We start from the raw sequence: 4,912 nt of genomic DNA on the forward strand, positions 1-4,912 counted from the left end.
CGCCCACCCCTAGACACGCCACTGATGATGGTGTGATACCAGGACAATTCTGAAAGCGAAAATGTCAGGGAAACGGAATACGAGCAGCGTGACCACTCACAATTTTTGATATACCCAATAACTAGGTCGAAATTACCCAAGATTCAGCAAAAATTGCCCAAAATTACCCAAGATTCCTGAAAATGCATTAAAATTTGAAAACAACGTGTTTTACGCATGTATAGATTAACTTTTAGTTCAATTTATAAACCATTTTTTATTGTAATTGTTTGTGTTAATTATTAAAACTAATATTCATAAGGTGATAATACGGATAGAAAAATACGCCCTCAGTCGGCCAGTGTTATCAGTAGATCAGTGATCAAGTTTTATTATGTAATGCATTAATTAGGTAAGATCAATGTCAACGCAAATCACAAATAAACGATTTTGAACCCATGTTTATAGCAATTAACAGTCAATTAACAATGTTATGTGCACTTTGTTGAGTTTTACTTACTTGAATGGACTGAAATCTATTTTGTTACTTCTTAATTCGTCCTCTGTGACAAAAATATTTAATGGTCTTAGTAAAAATAAAATACAAAAGGATTAGAACGGAATACCCAAGAACCCAAGACCAAGTCAAAATACCCAAGATCTTGGGTAAATACCCAAGCAGTGGTCACACTGAATACGAGTACAATAAATGGATGCCTAATCCCCCGATCGGACAGCGAAGCTGAATATTGTGTGCCAGTTATGTCAAAAACTATGAGGCGCCATCTGTTCACTTATTATTTAGCCAAAATGACATGGTTTTTTACGTTATATATTTATAAAAAATTAAATATTATATAATATTTTATATAATATATATTTTTTTATATATTATATAAAAAATTATATAATATATAAAAAATATATAAATATATAAAATAAATATTATATAAAAAATTATATATTATATAAAATATATATTATATAAACAATTATATATTATGTAAAAAATTATATATTATACAAAAATTATATATTATATAAAATATTATATATTATATAAAATATTATATATTATATAAAATATTATATAAATATATAACGAAAAAACCAATGCCTATTTTCGTTGGCCATTCAATGAACACTTGACGTGGGCCAAGTTTTCACTTATTATTAGTCCTTGATGTGTCTGACCATTCTTCCAAGGTCTGACTAATGAGGTCATTTGCTTTTTCAATTTATAACGAACTGCTGGTTTAACCTAATACCAGGAATAATCTAAAGTACTTCATCACCATAGCAACGCTACGTCTTCAAAATTACCATAGTTTCCGAATATCGTTTCTACTACGGTGTCAGTTGCTCCGATCTGCTCCGAACATTTAAGACCTCTTTTTAAGAGCTTCATTTGGGCCTGAGATTATATACTACTATAGTAATCTGTGATTTGGGCTAAAGTTTACACCACGTGTCTGGAAGATCCTACCGGTAAGTACGTTACTGAAACATTGTTAATGCATAAAGTACGTGTATTATTATGTTTTTTTTTTATTATCACACTAATACTCAGTTAATCATAGTATCAGTATTGCTGGCTTTTAATAAGAACCTTTATGGTTACAATGAGGCAGAAATAACCTGTGTACGACTATGTACCTAGCAATACAGACTGTCCTATCTTCGAAAAGCGTACACAATATTGTGTCATAAGAACGAAAGATGATTTTGAGCCTGAAATTGTTAAAAAATGCAGTTTTTTTAAATTATCGTTTATAGGCTATCAGGGGTGGATGCAGGAGGGGGAGATTGGTTTCTACGCCCCACCTCAGTATTTTTTTACCCCAACCATTTTATTCTTTGGTTGAAAAAATTTAAAGTCAGAAATATCTAAAAAGCATAATAGAATATGTTGGAATATTTTTTGCAGAAGATGGCAGGGAGACCCGAAATCGAATTCGACATTGAACGTGCAAAGGAAATGATAAAACTCCAGTTTACCATGGCAGATACTGTATATAGCGAGGGCTTTCGGAGTGAGTCGTACAACAGTTTACAGACATCTCAACCGTAATAGCCATGAACCTTCTAAGTATACTGATATCACTAATCAAGAACTTGAAATGGTTGTCGATGAAATTAAGAAGTCTCACCCCAATGCAGGCGAGGAAAGTTTACCGTTTACAGGGCCGGCGGAACGTTTTTCAAAGAGGGGGGGGGGGCACTTATAAGATGAATGGGAATATGAATCATGCAGATTTGGAATCAAATCTAGGGGGTCCGGTGTCCTCCCCCTGGAAAATTTTGATTTCTAGGTGGCGGAAAATGACTTTTCTTGACTTTGTTGTTCAAAATTCAAGGTTTTCCCCCTCTTGAAAATGGTCAGGTAAACTTTATCATACTTATTACAGTAAATAGGCCTGATATGTGTGTAAACCTACATAAAAAAAATGAGTAGTTGCGTAGGCCTAAGTACGGTATTCTTTTTTCAATGAATCGATAAGCTCCAAAGAAAAAATTTGATTCCTATAGATGGCGGGAAATGAGCTTTTCCGCCTTCTGAGGTGTTACTTTTAAGTTCTTCAAAATTCAAGGTTTTTCCCTCTTGAAAACGGTCAGGTAATTTTTCCCATTGCTTTGAAATTAAATAGGCCTTATGTGTGTATACATAATAATAAAAAAAAAATGAGTAGTTGCATACAGTATTTTTTCCATGAATCGATAAATCCCAACAAGAAAGGGTGGTCTGGGGGTTCTCCCCCTGGAAAATTGTGATTCCTAGATGGCGGGAAATGAGCTTTTTCGACATTTGAATTGTGTTTTAATGACTTTTATGTTCTTCAAAATTCTAATTTTCTTAAGTGTAAAAAAAAAAAAAAAAAAAACTCAGCTCACGGGTCCTGAAAAGTTAGGTCTAGAATTCTTTTTTCCCCTTTTTTGGCCCAAGGAAGGGGTCAGGACCGATGACCCCCTCCTCCAGATCCGCCAATGGAAATTGCGAGAAAATTTAACTCGGTCGGGAACTGGATAAACATTCTCTTTTCTTGCATTTCTTTCCAGTCATACAAACATTTCCAGGCATTATATATTTTTTGCCAAAAAGTGAGGGGGGGGGGGGCGCCCCCCCCCCCGTTTCCGCCGGCCATGTGTTTAGGCTATCAACTTAACAGAGACATAAATCGTGAGCTTGCCAGACAATTACGGAAGCTCGTTAGTGTCAACAGTGAATAAAAATTTAAAATCAGTTAACTGGCGGCCGCCAGATAATTATGTGGCGGCCGCCAGATTTTTGTCTAAATTATCAGACAAAAATGGGAAAAATTTTTTTCTTGGACTTTTGAGATACAGTAACAATATTTCAATATATCAATGAGAATGTATCGAAAAACAGATAGGCCTACACGGCAGATTTGTTTTAAAGTGATGAAGAAATATAAAATAATTTGACCAGCTTTTTGAAACAGAAGGTCATTAGGCCCCATAAAAAATTATTAGTTTATCACCACACCACCCCCTCCCACCTCCCACATCGCTTTTGGGAAAATTCTGATTTTTTTTTCAATCAACATAGCCTATTATTTTATCTCAAAACGGTCGTTTTCCCTCTATTTTCACTTTAGAATATTACATCGAGTTGGCCTGTACAAATAGCCTGATCGATAGCCTGACCTTATAAATACATTAATGTCAACGTTTTTGCCAAATTTCAATGTCTCGATTTTTTTTTTGTCTGATACAGGTGAATCTCATGGGTCATCTCAGATCAAGAGGTATCAGAATTCAACGCGCACGCCTTTGGAAAGCATTACAAGCTGTCGACCCAACCGGGGTACAGAGAAGACGAACGAGAACTATCACCAGACGAATTTATTCTGTTCCATGCCCGAACTACCTCTGGCATATAGATGGGACACACAAAATGATTAGGTGGAAGTTTGTCATACATGCCGGCATTGATGGATTTTCCCGATTGATTACTTACCTGCATTGTAGTGACAACAACACTGCTGAAACTGTGTTGAGATTATTTGAGTCGGCGGTTAACCGGTATGGTTTGCCTATACGAGTGAGGTCGGATCATGGTGGTTAAAATCAAGGTGTTTGGGGGAAAATGTTTGCAGAAAGAGGAGAAACAATTAATAACCCTGTCATTCTTGGGTCGTCTGTCAATGAACGCGTAGAACGATTAAATTACGATATAAATAATCAAGTAGTTTCTTATTTTAAATGTATTTTAAAGAATTAGAGCGCAATGGTTTGTTAGACCCCGATAACGCCACTGATTTATTCTGTCTTCATTATGTTTTCCTACCGATAATCGACAAACACCTACACGAGTTTGAAGCGTGTCACAACAACCACAATATATCTACAGAGGGCAACCGGACACCAATCCAACTGTTTTACAGTAATCAACATTTGATACAACTTCATGAAAATCAACACATTAAAAGGAGAAAACACTTTATAAATATAAAATTCATTGCTAAAGGCCTGTTACCAAAAATTTTATATAAAGAAACATAAATTAATTGATTATAATAAACAAAATTGTATTTTAATAAAAGCAGATTATTTAACATATTAAGGTATTATTTACCTAATAAACGTCACAGAAAATAGTCCTAAGCAAAATCATGATTGCTTGAATAGTAATCAATCTGACCCAGTTAATAAATACTCTAGTACTTAATGAAAAAAAGCAATATTAAACCAAGAAAATATGCTATTAACTTTCATTTTATACATGCTCTGATTTGCCATAGGAATGGCCACATAAAAATGATAACGTTCTCGATTGTCCACGTATGGAGCCGGCAGTATCTTAACAACATACCATATTTGTCTGTGACTAATTATAATAAAGACCTTTCCACATTTGTCTTGACGGTGTAAAAGTGTTATATGAAATTCAAAGTCGTCAATGTCTGTCAAC

General features: G+C 34.6%; 1 long non-coding RNA gene across 1 annotated transcript; it reads left to right on the plus strand.

The window, feature by feature from the left end:
- Positions 1-1,341: 1,341 nt before the first annotated feature.
- Positions 1,342-4,580, plus strand: LOC117115575. Its single transcript, XR_004446573.1, has 3 exons — positions 1,342-1,467; positions 1,907-2,012; positions 3,716-4,580. It is a non-coding gene; the product is annotated as an uncharacterized LOC117115575 (long non-coding RNA).
- Positions 4,581-4,912: the final 332 nt, after the last annotated feature.

The sequence above is a fragment of the Anneissia japonica genome, unplaced genomic scaffold, assembly GCF_011630105.1.
Source record: "Anneissia japonica isolate Jap-2015-1 unplaced genomic scaffold, ASM1163010v1 scaffold1487_len315116_cov162, whole genome shotgun sequence".
NCBI classification, from domain to species: Eukaryota; Metazoa; Echinodermata; class Crinoidea; order Comatulida; family Comatulidae; genus Anneissia; species Anneissia japonica.